Below are 13,082 nucleotides of genomic sequence, written 5' to 3' on the forward strand. Positions count from 1 at the left end.
GGGATTTGGACGGGCTTCCTGGCTCCTCAGCTTGCAGACAGCCTGTTGTGGGACTTCACCTTGTGATTGTGTGAGTCAGCACTCCTTAATAAATTCCCCTTTAATAGACATCTATCCTATTAGTTCTGTCCCTCTAGAGAACCCTGACTAATACAGCACCAAATCACACAGTTAGTAAGTGCCATCTTTGCTAAAAGCCGTGTGCTTAGTTACTGTGCTCTTGAAGTTTCCAAAATGAGAAAGCTGAAACCGATCACCCGGCAAGGGGAAAACACATCTCTGCCTCTCCTTCTAAGGCTGAGAATTAAGTGGATAACACCTGGAAGAAATGATAGCTGGGTTCCACCGAAGCCCCATATATAAAGGGGCACGTCGGGTCTCTGAATCAGATTTTTTCTGAATCAGTTGCCCTGACCTACCTCACGTTCCACTTTCCAATCCATTCCTCACCTTCCATTTAAATCTCAAGTCTCCTTGCCCCTCAGGCCTGGCCCTTCTGCTGCGTCTCTACTGTAAGCCCCAGCTTGGTCTGGGCCACCTTCTGGAGCTACTCTCCAGAGTTCTAGATGAATGATTGCTTAAGGTAGCACAGCTACAGGAGCTACACCTCACAATTCTCCAGGTTCACCTGGCCCCAGGCAGGAGAACACAGGCATCCCTATGAGAGTCCATACATATCACTTATACAGCTGGATATAGTACAGGTGCATTTGAGGCTCCCGGGAAAACAAAGCCTTTGATTTTTTATCCTTCGCTTCTGCTACAATCTAAACCAATAATTCAATTAAAGATAATGTAAAGCTGTATCAGAAAATCCTTTTTCACTTTGTGCTGAGCTTGGCTTATGGGGAAGTAACATAGTAACTGGATTTTTCTTTCTCTGCCTTTGTTAGCAACTGAAATTGGAATTATTTAACTTTTTTTCTTCTAGTTTCATTTAGAGATTTAAACACCTTTTGTTGTGGTTCTCTGCAAAAGTCCATTGTATCTTTGGGGAAAAATCTCTCTCTTGCCTTATAATCTTCTTTTATCAGGAGGAAGCAAAGTCAGAATCAAGTTTCAGGAGAAAAGTCATCACTTTTGTCACTTGACAAGAACTAAAATGTGGGGTTTTGACAGATGGCAAATTCATTGTGATTACAGGAATTATTTAAGTCTTGAAGGCCATACTTGAAGGTAAGAATTTTTCTGTTTACAGGTGTAAAGTTAAAATGAAACTACAAATTGCTTGACAGCTGTATTTTCCATTGTTTTTTAGGACAGTTCTCTCCTACTTCCAGCCAGAGAGGGAATGTTTTATAGACATGATATTCTTGTCACTGTGTAGTCAATGTAGATATAGTACAGGTGCATTCAACAAGGTTTGCAGAATATAAGAGCTAGAAAGAAACTCTAAAACTATCTAGTTTAAAGAACTCATTTTCCTGTTAGAGCAATTGAGGTCCAGAGAGAGGAGCTGCTGCTTGGCAGAGGTAACTCAAGAAATACATTGTACCTGGGTCTTTGAATGTCTCTCAGTCAGGCATCCTCATGTCTGCTACCTCTCTGCCGTTTCTATGCAATTCCTAGACATGGCGGTGAGTATGCACCTCCCAATCAGCTGTACCCAGAGCTTTGTGTGAGTGTGCTGGAGGAGGAAGATTGCTCTGTACAACGACTTGAAATAATTTAATTATTAATGGTAAAGAAGAGATCCAGCTGCTGCTGCTGCTGCTGTTGAAGGCTCATCATTCTCACATCTTTAGTGACACCTCATTTATCAAACAGCATGAGAAGATGACAACTTCACAGGATGAAAAATGCTGACTTTATTTTATCGTGCCTGAGAAACGTCTTTTTCTTTGGGACAAAAAAAGTCAAAATGAAATACTTGTTTTCATAGTGTAAAAGTGCACTTCTCCCTGTAAAACTCTCCTGTTATTCCATGATATACAAAATGTTTACAGGGCTCAACTGCAAACTCATCATTGGGAACATATGTATATACACTTAGAAATCTCCATACATGTCTCGAGAACTTCCTGGAATGATTTTGAGTGGAGGAGTATTAGAGAGAAGAAGGAGCAGCAAAGCTTATTTTCCATCTAAAAATTAATTTAAAAGGTGGTTGTAACCATGTTTGCTTTTTAATTAGGCATATAAATTTTTAATAAAATTAATAAATAACATCCACACAGCACCATTTCCCAAAAAAGTAATCCATTTTCTATTACTCCCACAAGACAATCTATTAAAAATGGATTCTGTGGTTGAATGAATTTGAAAAATGCAGATAATACGGTCCCTTGAAAATTTACAACCCATGTCAGCTTTTTATGGCACTGAGGTGTCCTGCTGTCTAGAAAAATGCATTTCTCCAGGTATTTTATAACAGAGCCATTTTACTTTTTCACAGAACACACTTCTGAAAACAATGCCACAATAATACTTTTCAAAAGATCAATATGAAATATCTTTAAAATTATGAATACATTGAAAACAGTGAAATAAAAGCAAGAAAACTAATCTTGGGTTTCTAGTATTGACAGGTCTAGATTCATGCTTTAAAAAAATATAAGAATGGACATAATATATGAAGTAGCTGCGTTTAGATGTTGGACATCAGACATATTCCTAAAAGAAGAAAAATGCTTTAAGTGAGCTCCAGGTTGATTGGCCTTTAGCCTGGGGCACTGCTTGGTAGGGTGAAGGGAAGTGGAGCCTGAGCAGAGCACCTTCAGCAGAGGAACAGAGATCAGAGTCTGGGGCTGCTGAGCCAGCTGGGGCTTGAGGAGTATGATCTTTGAAAGGAGGCGTGCACAGAGAAGGTGCTTGGAAATCTACATAGAGGTCCTCTTGTCTTGGGCCAAATACGATGTCACGCATGCACAGGAGAGACTCAGTGAGACCTGGCAGAAAAGAGCTTCCGGATTGTCATGTATGCCACCAAGTGAATTCCTCAAGAGAAAGTCTGAAGGTCCCACAGTGTGCCAGGAGCCATCAAACTCTGACCATCCAGACTCAGAAGACCTTGCTGAACACGGTAGGCCGTCTACCAAGACCCCCAAAAGACTCCAGCCCCAGACTAAGGGCTCCACTGGACCCCACCTAACAAAGCTTATAAACAAGCTTCAGAGGGATCCAGCCTATCTGCCAGCAAACTACTCCCGGCCATAACAAAATTTCACATTTCTTGCAGGAAGAAAAATATTCAAACTCTCAAGAGTGGAGCATTTCAAATATCCAGGATGAAATTTTAAAATTACTGGATATTTATCTTAAGAAAAGAAGCCAAAAGATATGACCTCATAACTATGCTTCTTCCTCCTCCAGCACTCTTCAACTCCTGAGCCTGCTGTTTGACCACCACTGATGTGTCCTTCTAGTTTCCCATCTTTTCTCTCTTTTCATTGCATATGACATGAAGCTCCACTAAAGGTGGGTGGCCATGGGAGTCAATAGGAGCAGACCCTGAGATGACCTGGAATTAGCAAGTAAATGCTTAAAATAGCTCTTATACATATTTATATATTTAAAATGAAAGATGGATTTAATGAGTGAACAAGTTCTCAAACTAAAAAATACAGTACCTGAAATAAAACAAAACCCCAGTAAGCTTGCAAATACATGTCATTCCTTTTAATACTTTAAAAACATCTAGTTATAAATTACTTCCAATAATAAAGTGTTCAGTTTTAGGTTTAGATTCTGTACTTAAATTTTACAGATTCTGGAGATCTAAAAGAAACCTCAGTGCAGTTAAAAAAAAAACTTACAACTTGTAACTGAAAAAGACATGCAGATTATATCTAGATATAAAAATTAGAACTTGGCTGTTAATGGCAAGTTATAAGTGATTCATTAGCTGGTTTAACTGTGGGGAGTCAAAAAGAATAGTTTCCTTAGCGAGACGCAATGAAAGAAAATATTTCAAAACTAAAATATGAAGCAAAAGCAAGTCATAGACAAATATGGTCACCCACGTAAAAGGAGTTTTATATAATTTTATCCTCAGTCAAAACTGGTTCTTCACATTTTCAGGAGACATTTGCCTCTTTTGATTTTATCTTTTTTTATGATGCAGCAAGTCAGCATGACAGAGCACCAACTTTTGCTGAGTATCTTCTGTCAGAAGTCTTGTAAGATCCTTTGGATCTTGCGTCAGAAAAGTCAATCGGCATTGCTAAATGGTGCATTGGGAGGTGTAAAGAAGAGCTATATCCCGTAGCCTGTGGATTCTCATTGCAGGAACGAAGTTGCCTCTATTCCTTAACACAGTGAGAAGACAAGGAGAGAGCAGAGCTGTAGTCCACTGGAAGGGAGTGTAATGTCTCTTATCACTGACATCGGTTACAATCACCAGCACATGGTAATAATGAAAAGTAGATCGACTTCTGGTTGGTTTTAAAATTCTCCATAAGGGTTACTTCCATTGTCTCTCCCCTCCCAAGATACACCACCACCTGAACATTTTGCTAGTTACTTTTATAGGCCATCCTTTTTTCATTTTCTTGGGTATTAAAATCATCAGTTGAAATAATGCTCTTACACGCTGTGCTCTAGAGCAGATTTCATTAAGGGACCGAGTTTATCCCAGGAGCTTTAATCGTGTCTTATATGGACCTATTTTTCATTGTCCTCAAGAGACAAAATGTTCTCATGCACAGACTCTAAGGATGATATAGAAAAATCTGGTAAACTTAATAATGTTACATTTATATAGCAACTACATAATTTTTTAGATTCAAATTTCATTTAAAACTCTTAGTGCTGTTGTATCCTTATAGATGTAGACAGATATTATTACTTTCATTTGACACATGATGAAACTAAGGCCCAGAAAGTAAACTGTCTAAAGTCATAAAGCTCATTAGTGACAGTGAGGGGACTGGACTCCACTCTTACATTGCCCAGTTCTGGTTTCTTTCTAGTGAATGATGCTGCACCATTTGTATGTCTAGTCTAGTTAATTACTCCTTTTAATAAGAGACTATCAAGAAAGATCTATTGTAAATTTAGATACTTATCTTTAATATTCCCATTTAACCAATAGGGAAGCCAAAGCTTGGGAACGGTAACTAACATTTAAGGTCAAAGTGCAGCTTGTTGCCTTAGGATGGGAAGTTGAGCTCTATACCAAGATGCAAGGCTTGATAACCAAGCCTGGGAGTGTCGCCTGCATGGATGAGGACTCTGGCCTACCGTGAGGATTCAGGCTCATGGCAGCAGTGGGAAGGTAGGAAGATGTGACCTGGAGGAAAGTTTGTTCTTTCCAGCCCAGGGGAATAGAGGTAGAAGAAAGGTATCTGGGGCAGAGAAGTCGTTGGGGGCTGTGAAAAGGCCCAGTGTCCTGACTTCTCAGCTCTGGGCTTCAGGCTGCACAGAAGGAGGTGTTTTACACAAGCTATGGTGGAGCCTAAGAGCGGAGCAAACACAGCTTGTTCCTTATTTCATGCTATGAAAAGAATTCCCCTGCTGGACTGAATTCCCCATACCAACCATATCAGAATAAATTTATCAACACAATTAGATAGAAAGAAGCTTTGAAATTTAGTTTTCCTAAGCATCTCCAAGTCCTCGTTTAGAATACACCACCTTATTTCTACCTAAAAGCTAAGCACTTTGAATTGACCTGAGGAATGAAGCCCTTAGCCTCATGGGGCCAAGGGCTTATACAGACATACACTTGTACTGCCTCCTAGTGGGAGGTCTCAGAAATAACTGACTTGAGATGCAGATGGCTTGCCACAGAACCCTGTAGCAATGGAAGAGGAAACCCCACAGTAGAGGCTGGGGCTGAACTGCTTGGGTCAGGATGCCACACAGAGGACATGGCAGACACTCAAGGGTCTAAAACGCTACTTGAGAGTATTTCTGTGGAGGCAGCCAGGGAGCATCACTAGGCTGTGATCAACCCAAGAGAGATCAGATGACAGTACACAGACACACCAGTGAGAACAGACAATTCCTCAGAGACCAGAAGAACCAGCAGATGGTATAAGGAAGCCAAGTAAATCTGATCATTCTTCTGTCTTTCTCAAAATCATGGTGTTGCATAAGCTTCTTCCTTCAGAAAGGAGAGTCAAGCAGAGAATTTTCGCTTAAACTAGAACATTATCTGAAGCAACTCTTTAAATCACTGCATTGGAGTATGTTTTTTTAATCTTTAAATAATCTCAAACTTACAGAAGAACTGCAAATACAGTATAAAAACTGTACTCCCTCAGAACCATTTGTGACTAACTTGCTGAAATGATACATCTTAAGACCAAAATAAATCAATATATCATATTTCAAAAAAAAAACCAAGAAAATTATCCTCTATGACTACACTACAAATATTAAAATTAGGGAATCAATACTGATAAATTGCTATCATTTTATCCTCAGGCTCCATTCCAACTTCAGGAATTGTCACAATAATGTCCTTTATGGCAAAAGGATGCAGTTCAGAATTGCACAATGCATGTCTTTATTTGTATCTGGAACACTTTCATGGCCTTGACTTTTTGAAGATTAAAGGCTAATTTGTAGAATATTCCTCAATTTAGGTTTTCTGATGTTCCCTTGCAATGAGATCTAGATTGTTTACTTCTGGCAGGAATATTCCAGAAGTGATGCTGTGTATTTCTCATCGCGTCTAATCAGGTGGCGTATGATTTTCAGTTTGTTCCATTACTGATAATGTTCACTTTGATCGCTCCATTAAAGTCTGCCTTATCCATGGTAAGGGTACTCTTTTTCCCTTTTCAATTAACTGTTATTTTGTGGAAAGGTACTTTGAAACTATTTAAATATCCTGCTCTTTCCATACGTTTAGTTTACTTATAAATTGACTCATATTTTCTTGTGTTTATTGGGTTGTAATTCTTTCCTATCCTCATGTATTTTGATGCTCTGTGTCCTTTTGATATACCCGTTTCTTTCTTCAAGCACTTCCTTAGTTTTCTGGCAAACGGGTGCTCCAGACTCTGATCTACCTTGCTCAACTCCACCTAATGACTTCAGGACTGAATTGTTCAGGAAGGGAAGAGAAGGGAAGAGGAAGAGCTGACAAAGTTAATTTCTATCCTCCTTACCTCCCTATCCAATGTATGAAACTTCAAAGGAAACCAAAGTGCTTATCCTCTGCTATTGTGGATGGTAGTGTAAGGACATTTAAAACCTTGCTAAATCTATGTTACCAGGGAGAAGTGTTAGGAGACCTGTATTCACAGCTCATAGACTTCGTCGATTCCCTAGGTTGGTTACTTGTGTTCACGTTTTGTTCATCTCTCTATAGCGCTTAGCAACAAATCTGTGAAACAGCAGTAACATGAATCTGTTTTAGGATCTTCAATAATGGAAGAAGTGGTGAAACTTTAATACTATTCTAAAGTGAGTTCAGGGATTGGGCACAAGAGAGAAGGTACACTGGTAAATAAGCCCAAATCTCTGGAGTCTGAGAAAATGGAAAAAATGGAGAACACCAAAACTTGTCCAGGACCCAAAGGAGACCTGATGGCTTAAGAAGCAGAGGACAGTGCCTTGCCAGCAGCCCTGCACAGCTTCTCCCAGGGTAGAGGACGGCACCTTGCCAGCAGCCCTGCACAACTTCTCCCAGGGTAGAGGACGGCGCCTTGCCAGCAGCCCTGCACGACTTCTCCCAGGGTAGAGGACAGCGCCTTGCCAGCAGCCCTGCACAACTTCTCCCAGGGTAGAGGACAGCACCTTGCCAGCAGCCCTGCACGGCTTCTCCCAGGGTAGAGGACAGCACCTTGCCAGCAGCCCTGCACGGCTTCTCCCAGGGTTCGCAGTGTTCCTGGAGATTACGGGCCAGGCGACAACACTAGCGGTTCTACACCCTCAAAGCGGCTGCTTTTTCATAGAGAAATACAACCTGGGTAAGATAAATTTTTAACAACATTTTCTCTCTGGGAAGTGGTGTTTTGAACAATATTCATTTTCTAGGTTTTTACATTTGTGATATGTTGGGTTATTTTACAAAATACATATTTTTTGTAATGAGAAAAATTACAGATGTAAGAAATAAAAAGTTAATGAATAGGGTGCTAAGTGGTTTATTAAAATATCGCATTTAGTTTTTTCCAAGATATAGTGTTACATTTAGTAAAATGTATACATCTTAAATATATAACTAGGTGGATTTTTACTTATGTGTACATTCCAGTAGCCACCATTTGGATCAAGATAGAGAATATTTCTGTCATTTAAGAGAGTTTTTTTGCATCTCTTCCTAGCCAATCACCAACCAAGGCACCACTCTTCTGACTTGTATCACATAGGTTATGTTCAGGAAGCAGGTCCCAGCTCTGCTTTGACCCTTAATGTACAGTGCCAACCTACACAAGTCCCTCTTCCACTGTGTGTCTCAGGAAATGGACTAAAAGAACTTCATGAACCCTTTCCGTTGTACTATTCCACAAAAAAATATGATAAGTAGGGCATTTTCTCCAAGAGTTGTTAATAACTGAGCAGAAAGAATTATCTACCAACTTCCATACCTGACTCCATCTACCGAGCCACAGGGCTTTTGCGAAAATTAGTTCCTGAAGCTGAATCAAATAGTTAACTCAAATGTGAAGGGGATGCTTAATTTTGAAATATTAGGTTAAGGCTTCACTCATTCACTTATTCTACCAAAACTTTTTATTTTTACTATTTGTGACTTGCCCAACCTTTGTTTGGCAGGAAAAGGGCTTCTCTGGGGAGGCAACGATAGTCACAGCGGTGCCTGCTCCTCAGTCTCGTGGAAGAATGTGAACACAGGTCCAGGTGCCTGTAATGGAGGAAAGAAGTTATCAAGGTCACGAGAGAGAAACAGATACAGTTCTAAGAGGGGAGAAAACTCCGTTTCAGCTGGAACATTAGCTCAGGCTTCATGGAAGGGAAAGGGGGCGTGACTGAAGAGCTAGGCCTTGAACGATAAGCAGTAGTTGGATGCAGAGAAATGGAGTTTACTCAAAAAATGTGCTCTTCTTTCATAAGGGTGACATGCTTCAGCTACAGGGCTTGCATAGGGAATTCTTTCTTCCAGCAAGATTAATGGTTTTGTGCTGAGGTCCCCACAGATTCTACCTGATTTATATCTGCCAGTCTGAAGGCCATGATTAGGGAAGTTTTTTGTGTAACAAATTGACGTCAAGTAATCTTTCACACATCATATGAAGAAATTAAGACATACAGAGAAAATTTCATGTTCGCAGGGCAGCTGTATATGAGTGATTCTGGTCACAACCCTCAAGGCAATTCTGTGTATTCTGTGTACACCCGAAGGGCTCCGAAGTTGTCTGGTTGGGCTGAACTGTAGATGTCTGTCCCAATGCCATGGGATTTTCTTTTCTGGAGGAAAATAGTACATCATAAATGTTGTCTTTTTCTTGTATTGCTGGTGTGAGTGTTTCTTTATTGATCTGACATTTGTATTATTGACTCTGAAAACATTGAGTGGCCCAAGACCTCACTTCACTGATTTCTGTGTCGAAAAACATATCCAGAGATCTTCAGATTTGAGCTCTCTTGGGGTGCTCCCCTGTGCTCTCACTGTACAGGAAAAAATCTTTAAATGAAGAGAGTGAGCCAAGAACCATATGCCTGGGCTCTCAAAGGAAGTCAGGAAAGGGAAAGTCACAGTTATTGGTTTTCTTTTGCTATTTATTCATTTTTAACAATATATTTAAAAATTTTTTTAACCCACAATTTGATCTACATTATCATAACGTTTTTATTGCATATTATATTTTTCCTAATAGAAAAAAATTTCTTTTGAATAAACATATATTAAGCTCCACTTACATGATAGGAGCTGATATTCTACAGAAATGCAGAAGAAAGAAGATTATAATTTCTCTGCATCATGTATCATATCACTCTCTATGTACAGGTAGTTTTCTAGGTGCTGGGGAGGGAGACAGGGCCTCAGAGGTGATCTCTTACAACCCTCCAGATTCAGCTTTCTTCATATGGCTAGTCAGTTTTCCCAGCACCATTTATTAAATAGGGAATCTTTTCCCCATTTCTTGTTTCTCTCAGGTTTGTCAAAGATCAGGTGGTTGTAGATGTGTGGTGTTATTTCTGAGGCTTCTGTTCTGTTCCATTGGTCTATATATCTCATTTGGTACCAGTACCATGCTGTTTTGGTTACTGTAGCCTTGTAGTATAGTTTGAAGTCAGGTAGTGTGATGCCTCCAGCTTTGTTCTTTTGGCTTAGGATTGTCTTGGCAATGCGGACTCTTTTTTGGTTCCATATGAACTTTAAAGTAGTTTTTTCCAATTCTGTGAAGAAAGTCATTGGTAGCTTGATGGGGATGGCATTGAATCTATAAATTACCTTGGCAGTATGGCCATTTTCATGATATTGATTTTTCCTATCCATGAGCATGAAATGTTCTTCCATTTGTTTGTGTCCTCTTTTATTTCATTGAGCAGTGGTTTGTAGTTCTCCTTGAAGAGGTCCTTCACATCCCTTGTAAGTTGGATTCCTAGGTATTTTATTCTCTTTGAAGCAATTGTGGTTGGGAGTTCCCTCATGATTTAGCTCTCTGTTTGTCTGTTATTGGTGTATAGGAATGCTTATGATTTTGGCACATTGATTTTGTATCCTGAGACTTTGCTGAAGTCGCTTATCAGCTTAAGGGGATTTTGGGCTGAGATGATGGGGTTTTCTAAATATACAATCATGTCATTTGCAAACAGGGACAATTTGACTTCCTATTTTCCTGATTGAATACCCTTTATTTCTTTCTCTTGCCTAATTTCCCTGGCCAGAACTTCCAACACTATATTGAATAGGATTGGTGAGAGAGGGCATCCTTGTCTTGTGCCAGTTTTCCAAGGGAATGCTTCCAGTTTTTGCCCATTCAGTATGATATTGGCTGTGGGTTTGTCATAAATAACTTTTATTATTGTGAGATACGTTCCATCAATATCTAGTTTATTGAGAGTTTTTAGCATGATGGGGTGTTGAATTTTATGGAAGGCCTTTTCTGCATCTATTGAGATAATCATGTGGTTTTTGTCATTGGTTCTGTTTATGTGATGGATTACATTTATTGATTTGCATATGTTGAACCAGCCTTGCATCCCAGGGATGAAGCTGACTTGATCGTGGTGAATATCTTTTTGATGTGTTGCTGGATTCCGTTTGCCAGTATTTTATTTAGGATTTTTGCCTTGATGTTCATCATGGATATTGATCTAAAATTCTCTTTTTTTTGTTGTGCTTCTGCTCGGTTTTGGTATCAGGATGATGCTGACCTCATAAAATGAGTTAAGGAGGATTCCCTCTTTTTCTATTGATTGGAACAGTTTCAGAAGGAATAGTACCAGCTCCTGTTTGTACCTCTGGTAGATTCGGCTGTGAATCTGACTGGTCCTGGACATTTTTTGGTTGGTAGGCTATTAATTATTGCCTCAATTTCAGAGCCTGTTATTGGTCTATTCAGAGATTCAACTTATTCCTGGTTTAGTCTTGGGAGGGTGTATGTGTCCAGGAATTTATCCATTTCTTCTAGATTTTCTAGTTTTTTTTTTTTTTTTTTTTTTTGCATAGAGGTGTTTATAGTACTCTCTGATGGTAGGTTGTATTTCTGTGGGATAGGTGGTGATATCCCCTTTATCATTTTTTATTTCATCTATTTGATTCTTCTCTCTTTTCTTCTTTAGTCTTACTAGTGGTCTATCAATTTTGTTGATCTTTTCAAAAAATCAGCTCTTGGATTCATTGATTTTTGAAGGGTTTTTTTGTGTGTGTCTCTATCTCCTTCAGTTCTGCTATGATCTTAGTTATTTATTGCTTTCTGCTAGCTTTTGAATGTGTTTGCTCTTGCTTCTCTAGTTCTTTTAATTGTGATGTTAGGGTGTCAATTTTAGATCTTTCCTGCTTTCTCTTGTGGGCGTTTATAGTGCTATAAATTTCCCTCTACGCACTGCTTTAAATGTGTCCCAGAGATTCTGGTACATTGCATCTTTGTTCTCATTGGTTTCAAAGAACATCTGTAATTCTGCCTTCATTTGGTTATTTACCCAGTAGTCATTCAGGAGCAGGTTGTTCAGTTTACATGTAGTTGTGTGGTTTTGAGGGAGCTTCTTAATCCTGAGTTCTAATTTGATTGCATTGTGGTCTGAAAGACAGTTTGTTGTGATTTCTGTTCTTTTACATTTGCTGAGGAGTGCTTTACTTCCAATTATGTGGTCAATTATAAAACAAGTGTGATATGTTGCTGAGAAGAATGTATATTCTATTGATTTGGGATGGAGAGTTCTGTAGATGTCTATTAGGTCTGCTTGGTGCAGAGCTGAGTTCAAGCACTGGATATCCATGTTAACCTTCTGTCTCGATGATCTAATATTGACAGTGGAGTGTTAAAATCTCCCATTATTATTGTGTGGGAGTCTAAGTCTCTTTGTAGGTCTCTAAGGACTTGCTTTATGAATCTGGGTGCTCCTGTATTGGGTACATATATGTTTAGGATAGTTTCTCACAGTTCAATCTCAGACAGCTGTACTAGCAGTGAGCAAGGCTCTGTGGGCATGGGACCCACCGAGTCAGGCACAGGAGAGAATCTCCTTGTTTGCTGGTTGCTAAGACCTTGGGAAAAGCACAATATTTGGGCTGGAGTGTCCCGTTTTTCCCACTACAGTCCGTCACAGCTTCCCTTGTCTAGGAAAGGGAAATCCCCCGACCCCTTGCGCTTCCCAGGTGAGGCAGCACCCTGCCCTGCTTCAGCTCGCCCTCCGTGGGCTGTACTCACTGTCCGACCAGTCCCAAAGAGATGAACCAGATACCTCAGTTAGAAATGCAGAAATCACCCGTCTTCTGTGTCGCTCACGCTGGGAGCTGCAGACCGGAGCTGTTCCTGTTCAGACATCTTGGAATGGAAGCCCACAGATTACTTTTTTAAAAGCATGATTTCAATGCTATTTATTCATTAGCTCATTTTAAAATTCATTTAGCAAACTTATATGGAGCATCCAGCTGTTAAGTGTATCAGGTTCAGTCCTTGACATAGAGGATACAGTAATAAAAAGAAAAGACTAAATCCCTGCGGTCAGAAAATTTACATGACAGTGGGAGAAGAAAGGTATAAACAAAAACATACAGA

The 13,082-nt window shown here is 39.7% G+C and overlaps 2 long non-coding RNA genes across 2 annotated transcripts in view; one reads left to right on the plus strand and one right to left on the minus strand.

Annotated features, from left to right (window-relative positions):
* LOC126948020 (uncharacterized) overlaps positions 1 to 13,082 on the minus strand; it is a 96,558-nt gene that overhangs the window by 32,070 nt on the left and 51,406 nt on the right. Inside the window, exons 2-3 of the long non-coding RNA XR_007723314.1 lie at positions 12,766 to 12,848; positions 8,658 to 8,758 (exon numbers count right to left, since the gene is read on the minus strand). This is a non-coding gene — a long non-coding RNA (uncharacterized LOC126948020). The remainder of the gene's footprint in view (positions 1 to 8,657; positions 8,759 to 12,765; positions 12,849 to 13,082) is intronic.
* Positions 7,783 to 13,082, plus strand: part of LOC126948021 (uncharacterized) — a 46,074-nt gene continuing 40,774 nt past the window's right edge. The window contains exon 1 of the long non-coding RNA XR_007723315.1: positions 7,783 to 7,862. This is a non-coding gene — a long non-coding RNA (uncharacterized LOC126948021). The remainder of the gene's footprint in view (positions 7,863 to 13,082) is intronic.

This window comes from Macaca thibetana, chromosome 2 (assembly GCF_024542745.1).
Source record: "Macaca thibetana thibetana isolate TM-01 chromosome 2, ASM2454274v1, whole genome shotgun sequence".
Classification (NCBI taxonomy): Eukaryota; Metazoa; Chordata; class Mammalia; order Primates; family Cercopithecidae; genus Macaca; species Macaca thibetana.